Raw genomic sequence first — 27,037 nt, 5'->3', positions numbered from 1 at the left:
GTTCATTGATAACCTTCAGGATGTTGACAGTGAGGAATTCAGTGATGATAATGCTCTTGAATATCAATGGGGGGTGGCTAGATTCCCTATTGTTGGAGATGGTCATTGCTTCGGACTTGTGTAGGTGTGAATGGAACTTGCCAGTTGTCAGCCCAAACCTGGACATTTTCCAGGTCTTGCTGCATTTGGATAGGGACTAGTTTATTTAAGAGCCCACAAATGGTGCTGAACATTGGGGACTCACCACTGAGCATCCCTACTTCTGACCTTATAAGGGAGGGAAGGTATTTGATGATGGGCGAAATAACATATCCTTCTGCACCATAACATATCAGTGATTCTGTAGCAGCTGAAGATGGATGGGCCGAACACACTACCTGGCGGAACCCCTGCACAGAGACGTCCTGGAGGTGAGGACACTGACCTTTGGACCAAGGATCATTGAAGTCAGGAGCTGAGTCAGGTTCAGCCAGAACCCAAGATAGGAGTCAATGAGCAGGCTATTGCTGAGCAGATAACGCTTGACAGCACGGTCGATGACAGCTTTTGTCATTTTCATGGTGATCAAAAGTGGGTGGTTTTGGCCATAACTGGGTAGATTGGATTCATTCAACGTCTTGTGCACAGTACATAACTCAGCAGGATTCCAAATTACCAAGGAAAATGCCAGTGTTATATCTCCATTGGAACAGCTTGGTTCAGAACAGAGCAGTCAGCACACTGATCAACAATTTAGAGGGAGCTGTGTACACTGACAGCACTGTTACTGTGGGCTGTGTAAAATGACAGCACTGTTACAGGGAGCAGTGTACACTGACAGCACTGTTACAGGGGGCTGTGTACACTGACAGCACTGTCACAGGAGTCTGTGTACACTGGCAGCACTGTTACAGAGGGCTCTGTACACTGACAGCACTGTTACAGGGGGCAGTGTACACAGACAGCACTGTTACAGAGGGCAGTGTACACTGACAGCACTGTTACAGGGAGCTGTGTACTCTGACAGCACTGTTACAGGGAGCAGTGTACACTGACAGCACTGTTACAGGGAGCAGTGTACAGACTGCACTGTTACTGGGGGTTGTGTACACTGACAGCACTGTTACAGGGGGCTGTGTACACTGACAGCACTGTTACAGGGGGCTGTGTACACTGACAGCACTGTTACAGGGGGCTGTGTACACTGACAGCACTGTTACAGGGAGCAGTGTACACTGACAGCTATGTTACAGGGGGCTGTGTACACTGACAGCACTGCTACAGGGGGCTGTATACACTGACAGCACTGTTACAGGGAGCGGTGTACACTGACAGCACTGTTACAGGGGGCAGTGTACACTGACAGCACTGTTACAGGGGTCTGTGTACACTGACAGCACTGTTACAGGGAGCGGTGTACACTGACAGCACTGTTACAGTGGGCTGTGTAAACTGACAGCACTGTTACAGGGGGCTGTGTACATTGACAGCACTGTTACAGGGGGCTGTGTACACTGACAGCACTGTTACAGGGAGCAGTGTACACTGACAGCTATGTTACAGGGGGCTGTGTACACTGACAGCACTGCTACAGGGGGCTGTATACACTGACAGCACTGTTACAGGGAGCGGTGTACACTGACAGCACTGTTACAGGGGGCAGTGTACACTGACAGCACTGTTACAGGGGTCTGTGTACACTGACAGCACTGTTACAGGGAGCGGTGTACACTGACAGCACTGTTACAGTGGGCTGTGTAAACTGACAGCACTGTTACAGGGGGCTGTGTACATTGACAGCACTGTTACAGGGAGCTGTGTAAAATGACAGCACTGTTACAGGGGGCTGTGTACACTGACAGCACTGCTACAGGGAGCGGTGTACACTGACAGCACTGTTACAGGGGTCTGTGTACACTGACAGCACTGTTACAGGGAGCTGTGTACACTGACAGCACTGTTACAGGGGGCTGTGTATACTGACAGCACTGTTACAGGGGGCTGTGTACATTGACAGCACTGTTACATGGGGCTGTGTACACTGACAGCACTGTTACAGGGACATTATATTGTAAGTCGAAGATATATGTTTAATGAAGAATTCTTGCATATCAGTTTCGCTTAGCAACTACTACCTCTTATGCTACTCTATTTAGAAAAGAAAGGAATTGCTCACCAAACAATGACTGCGCCTGGATTAATGTGTTCTAGTTTGCCAGATGAGTCATCAGTTGGTTTCTTCTGCAAGAGAATAAAGAATAAGAAAAACGATTTTTGTGACACTCTCCTGTACAAGGGGTTTTCTTTAATAAACAAAACACTACGTTAGGACAAATATTGCATTTCGGTACAGCATCAGAAAGTTTAATTGCATCATGTCCTCCAAGCAGAATACAATACTTATGCAATGAGATACATCTATTTTAATGTAACAGTTTCTTGAAGTGACTTAAAAAGTCAGTGATGCAGGGTACTGCGGAATGCCTTGAGGATGTGTAAGATGCTGCAAAAATTCAAGATCTTTTAATCGCTTCCTTTACATGACTCTCACACTCCAGTATTATTGTTCAACCACCCTGACTGGCTCAGGCAACATTGATTAAACCTGATCCAGACAAAAACAACTTCAGTCATTCCATAGATGGGAAAACACAGCCTAAACTTGGTTAAGATTTGCAATCAAGTCATAAGATGCATGATTTTTGTTCCTCTTTCACAGGTTGTGGGTATCACTCGGAATTAGTGCCTGTCCCCATCAGCACTTGAACTGAGTGGCTTGCTCGGCTATTTCAGAGGGTTTCAACAGTCAGCCTCAATGTTGTGGGTTTGGAGTCACGTGCAGGTCAGGCTAGGTCAGGGCAGATTTTCTTCACTAGAAGTGAAGCAGACAACGTTTTACAAGGGATTTCAATTCTAAATATATTGTACTAAACTTCATCAGACACAGGACATGAACTCATGTCTCCCCAGAGGGTTAGTTTGAGGTTACTAAGCCCAGCAGCATTAGCACTACACCACCCTCACCCCTGTTTGATAGACTTAATTAGCGTTACAAAACCAACTACTTTAATATCAGTCCAAAAGCACTGCTCTAACTTTTCACACTTTTAGTCACTTGATATATCATTTTGTGAGCTTTCTGCCTGAAGGAAATTCTGAATCACAGCGTAAAAATCTCCACCAGAGGGCACAGTAAGTAACCCTGAATCCACACTAAGGGTTCTAATCTATGGGGATTGAACCCTGTACTGTTGGCATCAGCCAATGAGTCCGAGTTGCTATGACAATGTACACTTTTACATGCCTGTTGTAGCCCGGGACAATAGGTGATGATGGCGAAAGCTGTAATTTCCTTCCATAACGCAGCTAATCAGGAACCTCCCCTGCTCCTAGCACCTACCAATACAACATTGGAAGGATTTGTAAATTGGTAAGCTGCTTGGGCAAGTTATGAACACATCTTTCACTTAATGCAGAACATTTGAAAATAACAAAATAAACAAAGTTGAATCGTGCTCAAGGAAGTCCATCCAGTTGGCATAAGCCAATTTTTGAAACGCTTTACGAGTCTGCCCCTACTTTTGGTGTGGAATAGCTTCTATTGATGACATGGAATAATTAGAAATCAGTAACTTATACACTCTGAGAAAACTGTGATCATTTGTAGATGTAATAAAAACAAACAAAGAAGATAACACAACTTGGCAATTTGTGCATTATTCTGAAATCACTGTTGAGATTTGCAATCTCAGTTTGCAATCCAGTAAAACCAACTAGTGAGTAATATTTAGCCTGCAGTTGTACATTCTGCTTTACTACATTTCTTTGGAGCCTTCTGCAAAATAATTTTCTGTGAGGATTGCTTGGGATTGTGTTTCTGATGATCTTAGACAAACCATCATTCTTTTTCTGCTCAAGGGAAGTGCTTACTTCTCATTAAGACAAACAATTCTAACTTTGTTGCACAGGGTTGCTTGCCGATTTCCCCCCCCATTTCCCTCAGGCCACAGCGTCCATCCTAATTGTGCCAATCGTTAACAATATTAGAACGCAGGATTCGACAAGCTTAACACCGTTTGTATCATCAGTTATAAAGGTGGTGGAATCTCTTTCAAAAAAAAATGCCTTGTGCCCAACAGCAGCTCCTTAGCTCATCGCCAGCTGTTGTTACATCCCCAACCAAATCCCTACCACAGAGTGGGCCATTTAGGACTGAGATGAGGAGAGATTTCTTCAACCAGGGAGTACTGAGCCTGAGAAATTCTCTGCCACAGAATGAGGCTGAGGCTAAAACATTGAACTTTCTTAAGAAGGAGTTAGATATAGTTCTTAGGGCTTTCGAATATGCAGAGAAAGCAGAGTGTGATGCGTAGAGATCCACTTGACGTGGCATCAAACTGAAACTATCAACAGGAAAGAGGAAATCCACCCCATAAAGATCTTTGGATGAATGTGGGAAATTATCTTTGATGTCAATGGCAAACAGTACCACTTCGTAAAATCCAGGTCAATGCAAAAATATAAAATAATGACCAATGAGGCGTTTTGCAGAAGAATAGACAAAGTTAACATCTTAAGGAATCTTTGTAAAATATTAGCAGGATCACAACCATACCTGTTGCCAGGGTTGGAGGGTTTGAGCTATAAAGAGAGGCTGAATAGGCTGGGCTGTTTTCACTGGAGCATCGGAGGCTAAGGGGTGACCTTATAGAGGTTTATAAATTCATGATGGGCATGGATAGGATAAATAGACAAAGTTGTTTTCCTTGGGGGTGGGGAAATCCAGAACTAGAGGGCATAGGTTTAGGGTGAGAGGGGAAACATATAAAACTCACCTCAGGGGCAACCTTTTCACACAGAGGGTGGTGCGTGTATGGAATGGGTTGCCAGAGGATGTGGTGGACAGGCAGGAGACTGGAAGAACACAGCAAGCCAGGCAGCATCAGGAGGAGGAGAAGTCAACATTTCAGGTGTAACTCTTCTTCAGGACTGCGGGTGAGTGTAAGAGGAGCTGCAGAAAAAGGGGATAGTGGTGAGGTGGGGGATAGGTGAAGACAGGCAGCGGGTACGACCTGGTTGGCCAATGGGAGGAATGAATCCAGTAGGTGGCTGGGAGGAGTGGAAGGGCGGGGGAGGGGCTGGGAAGGGAATTGGGGGATGGGAAAGGAGGTTGGTTGAAATTGGAGAACTCAACGTTGAGTCCTCTGGGCTGTAGGCTGCCCAGGCGGACGATGAGGTGTTGTTCCTCCAATTTAAAGTTTAGTTCGCTGTAATAATGGAGGAGGCCGAGGATTGTCATGTTGGAAAGGGAGTGGGAAGGGGAATTACAATGGCCAGTGACTAGGAGGTCCATGTCAGCCCCTGTCCGCCTGGCTGAGATTCTCGGTGCACCATTTCCTAAGTTTACATTTAGTCTCCCTGATTGCTACAACATGGGTAAATTCTCCTGCTTGCTTTAAATCAGGAACACAGAAAAGATTTATCCCGTGCAGTAATCTGTGAAAATTCGAGCAGCCAAGAACTATTTAAAGTAAAAATTAACAACTTTATTTCTTAAAGTATAACAGAGAATAATTAACTAACTATTTACAACTCCTTCCTCTAACCTAACTTTTACTTCCCTTCTACAATACTAAGTATAAAATGCCTGATTAAGATTTACAAAACAAAACTTCTTATCCCAAAACCAGGCAGCTTTCAGTTTCTTCTCTGTATTCCTGTCTTTTCTGCTTCTTGGGGATTCTCCTTCACAGGTTACTGATTGATAAAGGTACCTTTAAGAGAGCTATTCTTTGGGCAGTTAGCAGATGTCATTAGATTGGTAGTTCTCCTCTCAACTGTTCAATTTTCCCTGGTCTTATACCCCCCCTCCCCCCCCAAAGCATCAGATTATGTCATTGTCTTTTAAGACTGTCAATAACTAAATTCAAAATGGATTGGAGTTTGGTTTTTTTGGTGGTATATTTAAACTGATTGGCCTAATTCGAATCTGTTTTTGTCTCCAGGCAACCAACTACCCTAACTGCTGATCCAAAAGGTTACATTATATCTTTTTTTCAGAACACTTGGTGATGTGTCAGGCCATTCTGTTGCTTTTAACTCTCTCTTAAAGGTGCAGTATGCCCACATCTTCATAACACCGATGTAGAGAAGACCACATCAGGAGCATCTGACACAGTGAACGAGATTGGAAGAGAGGCAACGTTGACTTCTCCACCTCCTGATGCTGCCTGGCTTGCTGTGTTCTTCCAGCCTCCTCCCTGTCGACCTTGGGTTCCAGCATCTGCAGTTTTTTTTGTCTCTAACAAGAGGAAGTGTGGAGGCTGGTACAATTACAATATTTAAAAGACATCTGGACGGGTATATGAATTTGAAGGGTTTAGAGGGGCATGGGCCAAATGCTGGCAAATGGGACTAGATTAATTTCGGATATTTGGTCAGCATCAGAATGAAGGGTCTGTTTCCGTGCTGTACATCTCTGTGACTCTATGTGGCCTCTGTCTTTAGAAGCCATTAATATTCCAGTGGTTCTTATACTAGGAACTGTCTTTCAATGAATTTGATGTATAATAGGAATGAGAAAACCACGACAGAGTTAAAATTGTACAACTAGATTACAGCCAACTTCAGGAGTCACACTGCAAGTTACAGAATCACAGAATCCATACAGTGCAGAAACAGGCCATTCGGCCCATTGAGTCCACAACGATCCTCCAGAGAGCATCCCACCCAGACCATCCCCCTACCTTATCCCTGTGAGTCTGCTTTTCCCATGGCCAGTCCACGCAGCCTGCATATATGTGGACGGTGGGAGGAAACTGGAGCACCAGCGGGAATCCCACGCAGACACGGGGAGAATACCTGCGCGGACTTTGCATAGTCGCCTGAGGCTAGAATCAAATCCACATCCCTGGTGAGTTCTGGCCTATCTCTGAGTAATTTCACAGCAAATATTACTGATAAAATTTCTCACCCAGCATATGCGAGGCTTGCTATAGATGCAAAAGGCTGCAGTCGTTCCCTCTCTTTATTCTTAGTATTTCTACTGGAAACTCCCCCAGCCCGACAGAGAATTTGCACCTACTTGCTTCAGATGCAATTGCTTTATTCATCTCATTACTGTTCACTTCTCCCTTCCCTGGTACACCATCTTCTGTGTGCTGCATTGAAGTATCACTCAAATATCGTGTTCAAAGATAAAAATCACACAACACCAGGTTAGAGTCCAACAGGTTTAATTGGAAGCACTAGCTTTCGAAGCGCTGCTCCTTCATCAGGTGGTTGTGGAGGACACAATTGTAAGAAATAATCTTACAATTGTGTACTCCACAACACCTGATGAAGGAGCATCGCTCCGAAAGCTAGTGCTTCCAATTAAACCTGTTGGACTCTAACCTGGTGTTGTGTGATTTTTAACTTTGTATATCCCAGTCCAACACCGGCATCTCCAAACCATAATATCGTGTTGACATTAAAGCTAAGGAAACTGATTTTTATTGTATACTTCTTAAGTTTAGAACGAATTCCCTCATTTTTGGAGTATCTGCCAGCAATGCTGTTAATTGAGTAAATAATTAGCAGATGCGAGCATGATCTTAATTGCAGACACGCTCTCTGTGGGCCTCAAACAAAGAAATCAATCAGTGTGGGAGGGCCAAGACCACTGGAACTGCTGTGTAAAGTAGAGGATTCAGAGAACACAGCAACGAAAATTTTCATCACTGACTGTACAGCTCTCTCTAGTGCTTGTGAATGAACTGCAGTCTCACAAACACAGGTTTATTAAACAGATCAGCAAGCAATAATGTCAGCTGTCACTTTGGTCACAGAGGGGCGTGACACAGTAGGACTCATAGTCATCATCAGATTCAAACAATCCGTGTAACTGTGTGCCAATGAGCAGATCTCTTGTTGTGAGGCCTGCTTATTGAGTCGTACAGCACAGACACAGACTCTTTGGTCCAACTAGGTATCCTGATCTGATACAGTCCCATTTGCCTGTATTTGGCCCACATCAATCTAACCCTTTCCTATTCATTTACCCATCCAAATGTCTTACAATTGCTGCAATCGTACCCACCTCAACCACTGTTGTGGAGGCAATGGCTTAGTGGTGTTATCGCTGGACAATTAATCCAGCGACCCGGGCAATGTTCTGGGGACCTGGGTTTGAATCCTGTCACAGCAGGTGGTGTAATTCGAGCTCAGTAAAGTCTGGAAGTAAGAGTCTAATGACGACCAGTTTAGCTAATCCATTGTTGGAAAAACCCATCTGGTTTACTAATATCCTTCTGTGGTCCGGCCTACATGTGACTCCAGACCAACAGCAATGTGGTTGACTCTTAACTGTCCTCTGGGTAATTAGGAATGGGCAATAAATTATGGCCCAGCCAGTGACACCTGGCAGCTGGTACCATACACATACCACCCGCTGTGTGAAAAAGTTGCCCCTCAGGTCTCTTTTGTTGGGCATGTCTATCTGGCATTCCACTGTCTTATTCATCCTCAGTCAGGGGAGCTCACAATGAAGGGCAGAACTGGGGCAAGGCACTGAATTCGGGCAAGGGGATGGAAGGGGTAGCGCCATGTTCTTACCGATGACAGGGCAGGCCCGAGGACATGAGTGGTCTAGGGGCAAGAACGGCCTGCTCCTGCTCCCAATTCGAAGGTTCTCGAAAGTCTGCTACTAGCAGCTCAGGCAACTCTCCCTGGAAGGGAAGCAATAGTTGGAGTGGAGTCCACCAGCTGCTACTCCAATCTTTGTTGTTCATGGTAGCTCCTGCTCCCACACATCAAATATACCATGCTCTCAGCCACCTGGAGGATCTTCAAATCCCTGTTCTCCAGAAGGTACCCAGTGTTGCCACATCAGCCCTCAGGTGTCAAGGTGGTGAAGAGTACAATACGGGCATCGCAGCATTTACTCAATAACACAGGAAGCAAACCAGGGTAAGGGATTCCAGTGGTATCAAAACTACAAATTAAACAGCAACACATTTTATTCTGACAGGACAGTCTGAGCAGTTCTGTTGTCAAAGCTACAGTCTACATAATCTGTCGTGCCTAAAGCAAAGATTAGAAAGAACTTCAAAGGCAGCGGTTTCAGCAATTCATAAGTAGACACGCTTCAGAAGCTAAGAAAATATTCATCTGAGCACCAAGCCGTTCCTTTTATGCAGAAATGGAATGAGGAAATAAGAACACAGAATAAAGGACCTTAATTATCCTTTTCAAGTATTATACAACTTTGTAACGCAGCGCCACAAGAAGCTTCAGAAGCATTATCTAAAGCAAAGCAAAATGCAATCTATGCCCCTGAATACTCATAAATTTCTAGAAGTTTATGAAATCATGAGGGAATGGATAGGGTGAATAGTCAAGGTTTTTTTTTTCCCCTAGAATAGGAGAGTCCAAGACTAGAGGGCATAGGTTTAAGATGAGAGGGGAAAGAAATAAAAGGGACCTAAGGGCAGCTTTTTCACGCAGAGGGTGGTACGTGTATGGAATGAGCTGCCAGAGGATGTGGTGGAGGCTGGGACAATGGCAACATTTAAAAGGCATCTGGATGGGTATATGAATAGAAAGGGTTTGGAGGGATATGGACCAAGTGCTGGCAAATGGGACTAGACTAGGTTAGGATATCTGGTCAGCATGGACGAGTTGGACCGAAGAGGCTGTTTCTTGCTCTGTATCTCTATGACTCCAAACCATCATTTAACTCATTGTTAAAGAATATTGGCAGATTCTGGGTAACCGATATTTGAGCAAGAAAGCTCTGAGGACACACAGCAACCCTCAACCATTCTGATCAGTGGGGGAGGTGATTAACAGTACCTTTACCTTTCTGTGTTTTTAGCTCTGGGTGAAATGGAAAAAGGACTGTTTGGAAAAGCCTAGGACTTTTCAAGGATTGTGGCACCTTCTAAAAAGCAAATTGCTCATTGTAAGTGCTATTTACACAGCTGCTGGTTCAAACAGTGGGGAAACTACACAGATGAGTTGGGTTGGGTATCAATGAAGCTTTGATCAGCAACAAGCAGCTGATTGATGACTGGCCACTAATCCATAAACCGATGCCAAAGACTCTCTGCCTGCCAACAACTATGTTACTGGTGTCCAGGTCGCTGAACAGCTAGGAGGTCTGAATGTTTGAGTCAGATGCTAGCAGAGCTCAGAAAGGAAGGAGTTTTCTCAGTCTGGAATAAAAAAGCATCTCAGGTCTGCAGGTGGCCAGGTTATGTCTCCTCATCAGTCATTGTAAAGTGTAACTTTAATAAATTAGAGACATTTATAAGCATGAGCCAGTCACTTTGTGTCTCATGCAAACAAGTGAAAATATCTAGAGAAAGAAGATTGAGAAGGAGTGTTCTGATCAGCATCACAATCACCTCAGCAATCCCTGCAGATAGGGACCAGTGAACTGCCTGCCCAATAGAACTGTACAACACAGGTATGGGCCCTTCGGCCCACAACGCTGTGCTGAACGTGACACCAAATTAAACTAATCCCTTCTGCCTGCCTTTGGTCGATATCCCTCCATTCCTTGCATATTCACATACTTATCTAAAAGCACCAATAATGCTCCTACCATATCTATCTCCATCATCAACCCTGGCAACGCATTCCAGACTCCTTGCGTCTCATGCAAACAAGTGAAAGTATCTAGAGAAAGAAGATTGAGAAGGAGTGTTCTGATCAGCATCACAATCACTCTCTGAGTAAAAACATTGCTCCTAGCACCTCCTTTGAACTTGCCCCCTCTCACCTTAAATGCATGTCCCGTAGTTTTAGACAAAGATTCTGACTGTCAATCCTATCTATGCATCTCATAATTTTGTAGACTTCTACCAAGTCTCCCCTCAACTTCTGCTGCTCAAGAGAAAATAATCTGAATTTTTCTAGCCTTCCCTGTAGCTCATACCCTCTAATCCAGGCAGCATCCTGATTAACCTCTTCTGTACCCTCTCCAAAACCTCCATATCCTTCCTGTAATGTGGCGAACAGAATTGAATACTCTTAAGCTGAATACTTCAACTTACCCTCCCACTCCGCCAAGGACATGCAGGTCCTGGTCCTCCTCCATCGCCACTCCCTTACCACCCGACGCCTGGAGGAAGACAGCCTCATCTTTCGCCTCGGGACTCTCCAACCCCAGGGCATCAATGTGGATTTCACCAGTTTCCTCAATTCCCCTCCTCCTACCTTATCCCAGTTCCAACCTTCCAATTCAGCAATGCCCCAATAACCAATCCTATTTGTCCATCCTCGTTCCCACCTATCCGCTCCACCCTCCCCTCCGACCTATCACCTTTACCCCCACCTCCATCCACCTATTGCCCTCTCAGCTACTTTCTCCCCAGCCCCACACCCCTCCCATTTATCTCTCCACCGGAGGTTCCCAGCCTCATTCCTGATGAAGGGCTTTTGCCCGAAACATCGATTTTTCTGCTCCTCGGATGCTGCCTGACCTGCTGTGCTTTTCCAGCACCACACTCTCGACTGTAATCTCTAGCATCTGCAGTCCTCACTTTCGCCTACTCTTAAGTGTAGCCTAACTAAAGTCTTTATCAAGCTGCAACATGACATCCTGACTCTTGTACTCAATTCCCTGACCAATAAAGGCAAGCATGCCATTCAGATTCTTCGCCAACCTATCTACTTGTGTGGCCACTTTCAAGCAAACCTCAGATCCAAATGTACATCATTTTCCCTCCAACCACAGCATCCATTTTTTTCACTGTCTCTATGCGTGTTTAGAGGGAGAGTTTTATAAGTGCTTTGTAGTTTGAAGTTAATGGTTCATAAATCTTCATTTGTAATTAGAACCTACTAATTTGTAAGAAAAAGTAAATCTTATCAAGTACCTGGTTTCTGTCAACCTGGAGCGAAAAGATAAATAAATTGGGAAATTCTGCATATTTGCTAGTTTCCCGATGGTTCTGGGAAAATTGGAGCTTGATTTCCCATGAAGGTATAACAGCATTCACAATGGACCAGCAGTTTTAAATTCAAGTATGTCCCACAAATATAAATAGCAAACAATACATTTCAATAGAATGCAACAGAGAACTGTTCAATAATGAAACAAACAGGTTTAACTGGAATTAAAAAGCCTGATGCAGATAATAAACAATTGTTTGTTTGTCACTGGCCACTCGGGTGTTTTCCTATCTTCCTGGTGGAGGAATTTGAATAAAGATTCGTGCACTTTGTGTCTTTCACTGTGTCTCACACGTATACACACACACCATGGGTGCTGTGGAAAAATAAGCACCACCGTGGTTAGGCGGTAGTGTGGGGGTTTAAGGGAAAAAAAAGAAAAAAGAAAAAATAAATAAATAAATAAACAATTGTTCGCGATTTATTTTAGAACATAGAACATAGAAAAGCACAGCACAGAACAGGCCCTTCAGCCTACGATGTTGTGCCGAGGATTATTCCTAATGTAAAATAAAATAACCGTACCTACGCACCCCTCAACTCACTGCTATCCATGTGCATGTCCAGTAGTCGCTTAAATGTCCCTAATGACTCTGCTTCTACCACCACCGCTGGCAACACATTCCATGTATTCACAACTCTCTGCGTAAAGAACCTACCTCTGATGTCTCCTCTATACGATCCTCCTAATAACCTAAAACTATGACCCCTCGTCCCAGTCAATCCTGCCCTGGGGAAAAGTCTCTGGCTATTGACTCTATCCATACCTCTCATTTTAGTGCCAGTTTCCATTAGTAGAGATGTTCGAACACAATTGGTATTTTCAATCCCAATTTTTACTGCTTCCTAACGGACTTGATAAATAATGCAATGGGCAACAAGTCAAAAATTCATCAGAAAATCAAATTCCCCGATGAATTACATTTGCAAGGTGGAATATAAATGCAGGTAACTGATAAAAATAAATCAATGCAAGTAACCAGGAGAATTACTCACTGCAGCAAAACGGTCTTTTTCTCTCTTTCTCAATCTACAAATGCTTTGATGAATTCTGAATATAAATAGTTCACAATGGGACCCAGGCCAAAATGCATATATGATCACCAGTCCAGAATATTAACCAGATGTCCCCATGTTTTTCTGGATAATAAAGTGAAGCAGATAATGACTCTTGAGCCCAAAGTTTTCTTATTGCTCTCTTCCACATTGGCCTCCTGTCAAATACAAATCCCAGTGGCTATAAGCAATATTAAGCAAAACAGCAAAAGATGATGGTCATTCGGTTTAGGATGTGGAGCAGATCTTTGTCTCAAGTGCCTTTTCAGACACGCTCAAGAGGGATAAGATACTCGAGGCATAGATGAAAAGATAATGAGATGAGAGTCAGTTTCATGTATGGAATGAAAGGATACAGTTTCGATGGCTTGACAAAACTCTGAGAAGGTTAAGCTGAAGGCTTCAGAGAAATACTCATCATTCTGAAATGGGTTCAAAAGACAAACAGTATGAACTCATTTCACGGTCAGGGAATTGATAAAATTATAAGCTTAAGGTCAGCACCAGGAGAAACTAGGAATATGTTTAAGTTACCTATTATAGGGATGTGGGCATCGCTGGTTAGGACAGCATTTATTGCCCATCCTTAATTACCCAGAGGACAGTTAAAAATCAACCACGTTGCTGGGGTCTGGAGTCGCATGTAGGCCAGGCCTGGTCAGGATGGCAGATTTCCTTCCCTAAAGTGCATTAGTGATCCAGATGAGGGTTTGTTTGCAACCACTGGCAGTGTGAACAAAGCCACCCTTAGACTAGTTGTCATTGAATTCAAATTCATAGTCATTCAGCACAGAAACAGACCCTTCGGTCCAACTAGTCCACGCCAACCATAATCCCAAACTGAACTAGTCCCGTCTGCCTGCATTTGGCCCATATCCCTCCAACTCTTTCCTATTCATGGACTTATCCAAATGTCTTTTAAATATTGTAACTGTACCTGCATCCACCACTTCCTCTGGCTGTTCATTCCACACATGAACCACTCTCTACGTAAAACGCTGTCCCTCAGGTCCTTTTTAAATATTTCTCCTCTCACCTTAAAAATATGCCCTTAGTTTTGAATTCCCCTATCCTAGAGAAAAGGTACTTGCTATTCACCATACCTATGCCCCTCAAGATTTTATAAAGTGCTATAATTACTCTTCAGAGGGTCGGTGTGGACTTGTTAGGCCAAATGGCCTGTTTCCACACTGTAGGTAATCTAATCTAAAAATGATTACACCTCAACCTCCTACGCTCCAGTGAAAATAGTCCCACTCATCTTTATAGTTCAAACTTTCTATTCCCAGCAACATGTCAGTTAATCTTTACTGAACCATTTCCAATTTAATAACATCCTTCCTATAGCAGGGTGACCAGAACTCTACATGGTACTCCAGAAGAGGCTTCACCTTCATCCTGTTCAACCTCGCCATCATCTATAGTGCAATTGAAGCCTGTGTCCCCAGAACATTTTCGCAAGGTTCTGAAACACTAGTCCAGTGATATTGCCACTTCTCCACCAGCTCCTCCCTACAACTTAAAACACAATTTAAAAAAGGTAACAGTTGAAGTAGAAGGTGGGTATGTACAAAATTCTGAAGGGATATGGGATAGTGTTTCTTTCCGTGTAAAAAGACTGGAAGTAGGGGACAAAGTTTAAGGATAAGAGGCCTCCTATTTCAGATGGATATGAGGAGAATTTCTCCCCTCGGAGGACTGTCATCCCCAGACAGTAGTGGAGGCGAGGTCATTGAATTTACTCAAGGCGTTCGATAGATTTTCAATAAACAAGCGACTTGAATGTTAAGGTGAGGCAGACAGGAAAGTGTGGTCGAGATCACAAGCTGATCAGGCCATATCTCATCGAATGGTGCAGCACACACAAGGGAATAAATTACCTAATCCAATCCCTATGTCCAATGTTTCTATGAGAGACAAATAAAATTAGTAAAGGGGCCAGGAAGTGAGCAGGACAATGGAGCGTGGGCAGACAGCCATTTTCTGAATCCAGCTGAGGATTGGAGACAATGGGCTGAAAGTGTCACCTTCTGCACTTAAATTTCTCTGTGACCCCATCAAAATAATAAAACCAATCAGCAGAGAGAGGTTTCACAGTGGGAAATGGATACAAACTCCCCTTCCGCAACTGCAACTTGGCCCAGACGTACAGGTGATACTCTGATCACATGGATAAGTATGATTCTGCAAATCTAAGGCTCAGGAGGAAGTAGGACCAAGGAAAACTCCAGCCGTGGACTGAGAAGAGAAAGATCCCAATTGTCCAACGTTGTCGAAGAAATCATCACCTCCCATGATGGCTGTGGAAATTCACACCTGACTTGCCGTCCAAGAAGAATTTGACTGAGATCTGCTCAAGAAGATATTAGGGCTACTCTGACCCAACCCACCCAGCCGAATGGTGAAGGGATGGGGTCAATTGTCTGTTTTGCGCAGGTTTAGGTTATGACAAAATGCCATTGCTCATGGTAATAGCAATGGAGACTCAGGGCAAGATGTGTAAAATGGATAAGGCTGGAGACTACGAACAACAGGTAGTTATCAAAGGAATCATATTGGGGTGAGGCACCAGAGGTGAAACCTTGGTAGACACAGTTTGGACGCACGTGTGTACGCACGCACGCACGCACACACACACACCTTACAGAGGTTTATAAAAGCATGAGGGGCATGGATAGAATAAATAGACAAAGTCTTTTCCCATGGGATGGGGAGTCCAGAACTAGATGGCATAGGTTTAGGATGAGAGGGGAAAGATATAAAAGGGACCTAAGGGGCAACCTTTTCACGCAGAGGGTGGTACATGTATGGAACGAGCTGCCAGAGGAAGTGGTGGAGGCTGGTACAATTACAACATTTAAGAGGCATTTGGATGGGTATATGAATAGGAAGGGTTTGGAGGGATGTGGGCCGGGTGCTGGCAGGTGGGACTAGATTGGGTTGGGATATCTGGTCAGCATGGACGGGTTGGACCGAAGGCTCTGTTTCCATGCTGTATATCTCCATGACTCTATGACAGAGACACACACCCCTACCAAAACACTATTCTAAATCTACACCAGTCCCACCTTCCAGCACATGTCTCATAGCCCCGAACGTTATGGCATTTCAAGTCTCATCCATGTAGGTTTTGAAGGTTGTCAGGTTTCTTGCCTGTGCTATCTTCCAACACAGTGCATTCCAGATCCCCACCCAGCTCTGGGCAAAATAGATTTTTTTCTGAAATCCCCTTTAAACCACCTGCATTTCACCTTAAAAGTATACTCCTTTGTTAATGACCCTTCAAGTGAGGGGAACAGCAGCTTCCTGTCCACCCTGTCCATGCCCCTCACAATCTAAGAGACAATTGTTCCTTTTTTGGATTCAACCGTGGAATGTGGGCTAGGCCAGCATTTATTGCCTGTTCCTGGCGAGAAAGTGAGAGGTGCTCTGCCTTCTTGAACTGCTGCAGTCCATGTGCTGTAGGTAGACCCCCAATGCCCTTAGGGACTGAATTCCAGGATTCTGACCCAGCATCACGAAAGGAATGGCCATATATTTCCAAGTCAAGATGGCAAGTGGTTTTGAGGGGAACTTGCAAATGTGTTCCCATGTATCTTCCGCCCTTGTCCTACTAGATGGAAGTGGTCATGGGATGGAAGGTGTCTCTGAGGATGTTTGGTGAATTTCTGTAGTGCATCTTGTAGATAGTACATACTGCTGCTGCTGAGCATCAGTAGTGGAGGGAGTGGATATTTGTGGATGCAGTGCAAATCAAGAGGGCTGCTTTGTCCTCAATGTTATCAAGCTTCTTTAGCTTTGTTAGAGCTGCATCTATCTGGGCAAGTAGAGAGTATTCCATCACACCTCTGACTTGTGCCTTGTCGATGGTGAGATATGTTTTGGGGAGTCAGGAGGCGAATTGCTCAGGAGGTGAATTCCTAGCTTCTGACCTGCTCTTGTAGCCACTGTGTTTATGTGGCCAGTCCATGTTTATGGTCAATAGTGGCAGTTCAGTGATAGTAACACAACTGAATGTCAAGGGGTGGTGATTAGATTGCCTATTATTGGAGACGGTCATTGTCTGGAATTTGTGTGGCACAAATATTACTTGCCACTTGATAGCCCAAGCCTGGACATTGTCTAGATCCTGTTGCATTTGAACTTGGGCTGCTTCAATATCTGAGTGAATGCAGCAGGACATTGTGTAATGCATTGGCAAACATCCTCGCTCCTGGCCTTTGCATGAAGGGGAGGTTATTGAAGAAGCAGCTGAAGATGGTTGGGCCTAGGACACCACCCTGAGGAACTCCTGCGGAGATGTCCTGGAGTTGAGATGACTGACCTCCAATAACCACAACCATCTTCTTATGTGCCAAGTATGACTCCAACCAGCGGAGAGTTTGCCCCCTGATACCCGCTGACTCCAGTTTCGCTAGGGCTGCTGGATGCTGCGCTCAGTCAAATGTGGCCTTGATGTCAAGGGTTGTCACTCCCACCTCATTTTTATTCCATTTGTCTCAGGCATTCCTGCCAAACCCTGTATGGTAACACAGAGGAGGAATCACATATAAATCCAACTCATAAGACTTTGATTCAGGAGCGTGATGAAAGCTGTTGGCCTGTACTTGGATAAGTAGCTAAGTGTGTGGCAGCAGCCCTGAATCTAAATGAGAGCTTGGCAAACCATGGATGCCATCGTGGAAAGACTGAGATCACTTTGACATCAAATAAAGTCTTACATCAGGCCCTTTTGATCATTACTTTCAAAGAGATGAGTCACCACTTCATCTAAATATTCTAAAAATGGATAATTGGCTGAAGCTAAGTTCATCATATTTGAAGTTCTGTGAGTGAAAGGTTTTCTTTGTAGTCTTGTGGATGTTTTCCTCACTGGCAGTTTTAGAATATTTTTTTCAATTTTTTTTTTCTGTTTCCAACAAGGGTGAACAAATTGGATTTGCATTCCATCTTTTGCAACATCAAGTTGTTCGAAGGGTTTTACAGCAAATTGAGTACTTTTTAAGTGTATTTTCTAATGCCCTGCAGTAAACATACCAGTCACTTTGTACACAGTAAGCTCTCACAAAGAGCAATGTGACAATGACCAAATCAGCTGCTCGTAATGATGTTGTTCAAAGGATAAATATTAGTCACAGGGCAGTCAGGATACTGCCATTTCCCTTTGTTCAAATCATGCCGTGGAATCTTTTATATTCACCAGGGAGTGCAGACAGGGCTTCAGCTTAATGCCTCATCTGAAGACAGTCCCTCCCACAGAGCAGCACTCCCTCAGGGCAGACGTTTGTGCTTCAGGGCCTTCTGAATAGGGGTCATAATGCCAGCCACTGAGCCCAGGCCAACAATACTGGTGCAATCATATTGAGAGGCAATGGGGTGATATGTCAGAAATCCAACTGCAATAGAAACATTCAGGGAGCAGAAGATGGTGCAGTAGTAATCTTACTTGATGAGTAATTCAAAGGCTTTAACCAGTGAGTTTTGAAAAGATTTATAGCTCAGGTTGAAGTTCTGGATGTAGATTTGCTCGCTGAGCTGGAAGGTTCATTTCCAGACGTTTTGTCACCCTACTAGGTAATATCTTCAGTGGGCCTCCAGGCGAAGCACTGTTCATGATTCCTGCTTCCTATTTATATGTTTGGGTTTCTTTGGGTTGGTAATGTCATTTCCTGTGGTGACATCATTTCCTGTGGTGATGTAATTTCCTGTTCTTTTTCTCAGGGGGTGGTAGATGGGGTCTATCTCGATGTGTTTGTTGATAGAGTTCCAGTTGGAATGCTATGCTTTTAGGAATTCTCATGCGTGTCTCTGTTTGCCCTGTCCTAGGATGGATGTGTTGTCCCAGTCAAAGTGATGTCCTTCCTTATCTGTACGTAAAGATACTAGTGAGAGAGGGTCATGTCGTTTTGTGGCTAGATACGTCAACCCTCTCTCACTAGTATCCTCACATAAGGATGAGGAAGGACACCACTTTGACTGGGACAACACATCCATCCCAGGACAAGCCAAACAGAGACAAGCACGAGAATTCCTCAAAGCATGACAATCCAACCATAATTCTATCAACAACCACATCGAGTTAGACCCCAACTACCACCCATCGAGTAAAAGAACAGGAACTAGTTAAACCTATATCCAGGTTTAACTAGTGCTTCAGGGTCCTGGGTTTAAGTCCAGGACTGTAGCTGGTGGAATTTAAGTGCCACAAACTGAAAAGAAGCTTTAAAAGCATCATAAAACCCATTACTTTTTTTTTATTGCTTAAAAACCATCCTTGTTCACTCTTGCCTTTCTGGGGCTGAAGCCCTGTTGTCCTAACCCAGTCTGACTTGCGTGTGACTCCAGGCCCACTGGAGTGTGGGCAACCCTTAAGTGACCTTGGATATGGCGGAGCAAGTCACCTTGTTCAAGGGGAATTGGGCTAAAAAATGCCAGCTGTGCCAGTGCCACCATGCCCTATGAGACAGGGGGAAAAATAAGTGGGAAGAGAAGCTGGTTGAGATGGAAGACATGAAAAATGAGGCTTGCGCTTAGGAATTCCAAAGTCATCCCGGGGTCGAAATGGAGAGCCTTGTGGCAATACCCAAGCCACGCTACAGGAGATGGCTGTGTGGTATGTAACAGCCGGTGTGGTGGGAGGGAAAAGAAGATGTAGCAGTGGGTGGATCAAGCATGAAATTCAGACTACCCCCACTGATCACAAGCCCAGGTCTCGGTATGCTGCTCCAGGCCACATTGCAGTTCTCAGCTAATGCAGAGGCAGTTTAGGATCTGCCTGAGACAGTGCTGTCGATGACCATTATGGTCACCACCTCACTCAATTTATTTTGCAGGCTAGCTATGGAGATCAAAGACAATAGCAACTCTCACTGCTCTCACATGTAACATAGAGTCATAGTCATAGAGATTTACAGCACTGAAACAGACCCTTCGGTCCAACTTGTCGATGGAAACCATCTATCCAAAATTAATCCAGTCCCATTTGCCAGCTTTTGGCTCACATCTCTCTCAGCGCGTCCTATTCATATACCCATCCAGATGCCTTTTAAATGTTGTAATTGTACCAGCCTCCACCACTTCCTCTCGCAGCTCATTCCATACACGCACCACCCTCTGCGTGAAGCGGTTGCCCCTTAGGACCCTTTCAAATTTCCATTCCCAGTAATATTGCTTCCAGTCTGAAAATGCAAAGAGTGCCACTTCCTGAGATTTGTAAGACAAGGGCTTTGGATACTAGCCAACTCAACATCTCCCCACATGTTGGATTTCCAATTAAATTATCTATTTCAGATATCAAATTATTCAGAGGTCCTTTACTGGCTTTATTGAATCTTTGCATCATTTGCTTGAACGATTGGCAGAATTCCATTTTGTTTAATTTCTTTCTTTCTTCCCTTGTCACATTTGTTGATTTTATTTTAAAAGGACATTTATTTCCCTCAGACATGCCGCAAACAGTCATTGCAGCTGCTTGGCATTGACTACTTTAGAAGGAAAGGACTGTTCTTCTCCTCTCCCACCATTTTCAGCACTTGTCCAGAGAGTGAATTCTTTCGGAGACTGATGCTATTGTTTTCCCAACCCCTCCATGTTATGCTCCTTGGTTACCAATTTAACTCCCGGCAACAATTCTGAGATTAAGACTACCTCACAACTTTCTCACGTTTTGGCACCAAAATGAAATCATTCTTGGATGGATTCTTGGTTGTGGAAAAGGATATAGAAGATATAGACTGTAGGGAAATAGATGGTGACACCTTGCAAAATGTCCATATTACAGAGGAGGAAGTGCTGGATGTCTTGAAACGGGTAAAGGTGGATAAATCCCCAGGACCTGATCAGGTGTACCCTAGAACTCTGTGGGAAGCTGGAGAAGTGATTGCTGGGCCTCTTGCTGAGATATTTGTATCATCGATAGTCACAGGTGAGGTGCCTGAAGACAGGAGGTTGGCTAACGTGGTGCCACTGTTTAAGAAGGGTGGTAAGGACAAGCCATGGAACTATAGACCGGTATGCCTGATGTCGGTGGGGGCAAATTGTTGGAGGGAATCCTGAGGGTAGGATGTACATGCATTTGGAAAGGCAAGGACTGATTAGGGATAGTCAACATGGCTTTGTGCATGGGAAACAATGTCTCACAAACTTGATTGAGTTTTTTCAGGAAGTAACAAAGAGGATGATGAGGGCAGAGTGGTAGATGTGATCTATATGGACTTCAGTAAGGCGTTCGACAAGGTTCCCCATGGGAGATTGATTAGCAAGGTTAGATCTCACGGAATACAGGGAGAACTAGCCATCTGAATACAGAACTGGCTCAAAGGTAGAAGACAGAGGGTGGTGGTGGAGGGTGGTTTTCAGTCTGGAGGCCTGTGACCAGTGGAGTGCCACAAGGCCCGGTGCTGGGTCCTCTACCTTTTGTCATTTACATAAATGATTTGGATGCGAGCATAAGAGGTACAGTTAGTAAGTTTGCAGATGACACCAAAATTGGAGGTGTAGTGGACAGCGAAGAGGGTTACCTCAGATTATAACAGGATCTGGACCAGATGGGCCAATGGGCAAAGAAGTGGCAGATGGAGTTTAAATCAGATAAATGTGAGGAGCTGCATTTTGGAAAAGCAAATCTTATCAGGACTTATACACTTAAAGGTAAAGTCCTAGAGAGTCTTGCTGAACAAAGAGACCTTGGAGTGCAGGTTCATAGCTCCTTGAAAGTAGAGCCGCAGGTAGATAGGATAGTGAAGAAGGCGTTTGGTATGCTTTCCTTTACTGATCAGGGTATTGAGTACAGGAGTTAGGAGGTCATGTTGCAGCTGTACAGGACATTGGTTAGGCCACTGTTGGAATATTGCATGCAATTCTGGTCTCATTCCTATCAGAAAGATGTTGTGAAACTTGAAAGGGTTCAGAAAAGATTTACAAGGATGTTGCCAGGGTTGGAGGATTTGAGCTATAGGGAGAGGCTGAACAGGCTAGGGCTGTTTTCTCTGGAGCGTCCGAGGCTAAGGGGTGACTTTATAGAGGTTTACAAAATTATGAGGGGCATGGATAGGATAAACAGACAAAGTCTTTTTCCCTGAGGTTGGGGAGTCCAGAACTAGTGAGCATAGGTTTAGGGTGAGAGGGGAAAGATATAAAAGAGACCTAAGGGGCAACTTTTTCACACAGAGGGTGGTACGTGTATGGAATGAGCTGCCAGAGGAAGTGGTGGAGACTAGTACAATTGCAACATTTAAGAGGCATTTGGATGGGTATATGAATAGGGAGGGTTTGGAAGGATATGGGCCAGGTGCTGGCAGGTGGGACTAGATTGGGTTGGGATATCTGGTCGGCATGTTTCCATGCTGTACATCTCTATGACTCGGATGATCCCGGTATGAAGAGACTGTCTTATGAGTAAAGGAGGAACAGGTAGGGACTCCCTACTCACTGGAGTTTGGAAAAATGAGAGGTAATCTCATTGAAACAAATAAGATTCATAACAGGTTTGACAGGGTCAATGCTGACAGTATATTTGAGAGTCGAGAACCAGAGGGCACAGTCTCAGAATAAAGGAGCACCAATTTCAGATTAAGATTGGGAGGAACTCCTTCTCTCAGAGGATTGTGAGTCTTTGGAACTCCTTGCCAGAGAGAGCTGAGGGGTATATTTTGGACTTTTTGAGTGTCGGATCAGCCATGACCCTAGTGAATGGTGGAGCAGCAGGCTCCAAGGGTTCAATGGCCTCCTCCTTTCCTATTTCTCGTGGTCATATGTTCTTAGGATGCCCTTTCATCCCACCAGCAGAGCTGCCTATATTCACCTCCGTAAACATGGCTGAATTTCGCCCCTCTCTCAGCTCATGCACTGCTCATTCATGCCTTTGTTTCTCTATTCTTGAATACTCCAGTGCACGCCTGTTTGGTGTCCCACAGTTAATCCCTCATAAATCTAAGGTCATCCAAAAATGTCTTGTCTGTGTGTTAACTCACAACAAGCCCTGTTCCTCTAGCACACTTCATCTCACTGACCTAGACCAATTCCTGACCAAACAATGCCTTGATTTGAAAATTCTCATCTTTTCTTTAGAATCCTTGCGAGGTTTCTCCTAGCCCATAAATCTCCAAGATATCCGCATCCTTATAATTCAGGCTTCTCATGCAACCATGATTCAAATTGCTGCAATATTCATGGTGACACCTTTAATTGGACCTGTCCCAGACCCTAGATCACCCTCTCTAGACCATTCGATTTCTCTTACATTGCTCTTTTAAAATATCCCTTAAAACCTACCACTTTTACCAAACGCATGGCCTCATTCAGCCCCTATCCAACGCAAAATCATACCTTTGTTCTCCCTTTGAGGCAAAGATCTGGAGGAGTTGGGAGTACAGTCTGGTTAGGAACATGGAGTTTAATTCAGATAAATGTGAGGAGCTGCATTTTGGAAAAGCAAATCTTATCAGGACTTATACACTTAAAGGTAAAGTCCTAGAGAGTCTTGCTGAACAAAGAGACCTTGGAGTGCAGGTTCATAGCTCCTTGAAAGTAGAGCCGCAGGTAGATAGGATAGTGAAGAAGGCGTTTGGTATGCTTTCCTTTACTGATCAGGGTATTGAGTACAGGAGTTAGGAGGTCATGTTGCAGCTGTACAGGACATTGGTTAGGCCACTGTTGGAATATTGCATGCAATTCTGGTCTCATTCCTATCAGAAAGATGTTGTGAAACTTGAAAGGGTTCAGAAAAGATTTACAAGGATGTTGCCAGGGTTGGAGGATTTGAGCTATAGGGAGAGGCTGAACAGGCTAGGGCTGTTTTCTCTGGAGCGTCCGAGGCTAAGGGGTGACTTTATAGAGGTTTACAAAATTATGAGGGGCATGGATAGGATAAACAGACAAAGTCTTTTTCCCTGAGGTTGGGGAGTCCAGAACTAGTGAGCATAGGGTAACTGCCAAGGCTGGTCTGAGCCAAGACATTCTGCAGCAAATGGCCAAGAAAACTGCAGCTTATTGGGATTCGGTGAGTTGTTGATTTGGGCACTGTGTCTTCTCGTGTTTTCTCACTGCATTAGCTTTCAAAAGAGGCAGCACCAGTCTTTGCTTTGAATCCTTGTTGGAAGCACCTTGGATATTTTATTACATTCAAGGTGCTATAGAAATGTAAGTTGTTGTTGTTTGACATTTTCTTCTGGCACAATATGTTAATTATTGTAAAGGTGATAAAAGAAACGTGTTCACTCTTCCTTTCAAACAATGTTTTCTCATAGGCTTCGTACAAAGTTGTAGGCCAAGTTTAAAGATTAGGCCATAGGCATGGGATTGAGAGACCATTAAAATATCATAAACCTGAAAAGAGTAACTTATTTACCATTTTAGGATTTGGCAATAATTTCAAAGGAATGGAGATGTTATTCTGAAATTCCTCCGTAATAAAATTAAGTTTTTGGTACTAGGGAGGTTGTTCCAAAGTGATTAAAACATAGGAAATGGTGGCTCTGGTTAACACTGCTGCCTCACAGCGCCAGGGACCTGGGTTCAATTCCCACCTCGGGTGACTGTCTGTGTGCAGTTTGCACATTCTCCCCGTGTCTGTGTGGGTTTCCTCCGATTGCTCCAGTTTCCTCCCAGAGTCCAAAGATGTGCAGGTCAGGTGAATTGGCCGTGCTAAATTGCCCATCGTGTTAGGTGCATTAGTCAGGGGTAAGTGTAGGGGAATGGGTCTGGGTGGGCTGCTCTTCGGAGGGTCGGTGTGGACTTGTTGGGCCGAAGGGCCTGTTTCCATACTCTAGAAAATCTAATTTAATTTTAAAAATGGATAAGAAACCAAATTATGCATCATCAACTCTGTCTAACTTTTTAAAGAGGATTTTGCATGTAAGACTAATTGCATGAAAAGTGAAAATCAGTTCAGTGATTTCCATTTCATAGAATCACTACAGTGTGGAAGCAGGCCATTCAGCCCATGCCAACCCTCCGAAGAACATCCAACCCTATCCCTGTAACCCTGCATTTGCCATGGCCAATCCACCAACCCTGCATATCCCTGGACACTATGGGCAATTTGGATGGTCGATCCACCTAACCTGCACGTCTTTGAACTATGGGAGGAAACCCACGCAGACACAGGGAGAACATGTAAACTCCACACAGTTACCTGAGGGTGGAAATTGAACCCAGGTCCCTGGTGCTGCGAGGCAGCAACGCTAACCACTGAGCCACAGATTTCCAATAAATTTCCAAGTGTGGGAACATCAATAGCAGACCCTTTGGAGAAGCAGAGAATCACTTCCAGCAGTTTCTGGATCAGCTTGCATAACTACTCTTGCTGTTAGTTTCACAGAATAACCATAGTTACCAGGGGTGGTGTCAGTTCTGATGACCCTACAACTGTAAAGTGTGGGTCGTAAATTAGTAACAGTAACTTGGACCCAGGAATCTGGGAGGGTGAATTCTGAAATTGTGCAACCGGCCAGAGAAAATATATGATATTGCGTATCAAAAAACAGAGAGAAATGCAGTTTGCACAGAGTCTCAGACACTACTTGCACAAAGACCTAACGAGCAAATTGCTCGACTTCCCATTTTTGTTTATGCCCTGCTTTGCTAACTGTATTTCTGATGAGATAAGGATGAGTGCAGTATGATGAGAGGGGCATGGCTGACAGTTTGCAGGAGCATGTGATTGAAATGTGCCAGTTTCTGCAGTGGTTCTGTGGTATTCGGGCTTTGATAATGGGCCAGTAGGCATCAGCTGGATGGCATACAGTATGTTTTGATTTGGCACTGTACGCAAGAGGCGGCAATCTGGTTGTGGGAAGGAGTTTGTTCAGTGCTGCTGTTTACTTTCACCTATCAGACCTCTGCCCCCCTTCCCTCACTGTGAGCTAGATCTACAGGTGATTTTCTTTTTTGTTTTTCCCCCACACTACTGCAGTAGTGCTTATTTTTTTGTTCCCCAGCACCCAAGGTGTGTGTGTGTGCAGGTGTGAGACACAGTGAGAGACACAAGGTGCACGAATCTTTATTCGATTTCCACCACCAGGAAGATAGGAAAACACCTGGGTGGCCAGTGACAAGCAGTGCCCTTCACATCAAAGGGCAATGCTGTGTGATCAAACAGTGAAGGGGAGGGTAGGGACTAAATCAAAACAGAGTTGGAGGGGGAAATAATGCACTCCACTCCCTGCGGTGCCCACCTCTCCCTGAACAACCCCAGGGTGTTGGTGGACACCGCGTGCTCCTTCTCCAAGGACACCCAGGCTCTTCTACAGGTGATTTTATCTGCAGGCCAGGTAATTACGCAGAAAGTGAAGCCTTGCCTAAATAATGAGCGAATCCCTGATCCCCTGTCGATGAACTGACTTTAGGCTGCAGAGGAAGAAAGTGAGCACTGCAGATGCTGGAGATCAGAGTCGAGAGTGGGGCGCTGGAAAAGCACAGCAGGTCAGGGAGCATCCGAGGAGCAGGAGAATCGACATTTCGGGCATGAGCCCTTCATTTTTGATATTTACACCACCCACTCTCCAGCAGATCCTATCTACACCAAAAATGGCAATATTTGAAGGCAGTTTTGATTTTTGCAGTTATGTCCATAAATTGAGATTATCAGCTTATTAGTCCTGGTTGTGGAATTCTGTTTTCGTGATTCTAGTTGTGAGGGAACAGAATCATTCATTAGGTTCACTCAGAGCTGTGTGTCTCTCTGCGTTCCCCAGTGGTTCGGGGAATGCATGTTTTCCAAATGGTGAGAGATAGCAGAGCTCTGAAATGCAGATAGATCCTTGTGAATGACACAAAAAGTTAATATACAGCTACAGCAAGTAATTAAAGCAAGCTAACAGAATGCTGTAATTCATCATGACAGGAATTCTATACAAAAAGTTTGGAGGGTATGCTTTCATTACATAGGGCACTGTGACACTGTATCTGGAATACTGTGCACAGTATTAGTCTCCTGATTCAGGAAGATGTTAATACATTGGAGGCATATCAGAGAACATTTACCAGACTAACACCTGAAATGGGTCATTTTATAAGGAAAAGTTGGACAGGCTAGACTTATATCCACTGGAGTTTAGAAGAA

At 44.3% G+C, this 27,037-nt stretch overlaps 1 protein-coding gene across 10 annotated transcripts in view; it reads right to left on the bottom strand.

Moving 5' to 3' along the window:
- plcb4a (phospholipase C, beta 4a) overlaps nucleotides 1-27,037 on the bottom strand; it is a 546,496-nt gene that overhangs the window by 377,500 nt on the left and 141,959 nt on the right. For 9 of the 10 annotated variants that reach the window (XM_043696592.2, XM_043696591.2, XM_043696594.2 and 6 more), the window contains one exon: nucleotides 2,156-2,220. The gene's annotated coding sequence lies outside the window, so the exon portion shown is untranslated. Of the gene's footprint in view, nucleotides 1-2,155; nucleotides 2,221-4,814; nucleotides 4,837-27,037 lie in introns of those variants that run through there. The other variant, XM_087991649.1, reaches the window with a different exon arrangement.

This window comes from Chiloscyllium plagiosum, unplaced genomic scaffold (genome assembly GCF_037043375.1).
Source record: "Chiloscyllium plagiosum isolate Xiang-an unplaced genomic scaffold, Cpla_swu_hap1 HiC_scaffold_10, whole genome shotgun sequence".
Taxonomy (NCBI): Eukaryota; Metazoa; Chordata; class Chondrichthyes; order Orectolobiformes; family Hemiscylliidae; genus Chiloscyllium; species Chiloscyllium plagiosum.
Note: the sequence above shows the minus strand (reverse complement) of the source record. Positions and strands in the feature narration are given on the sequence as shown.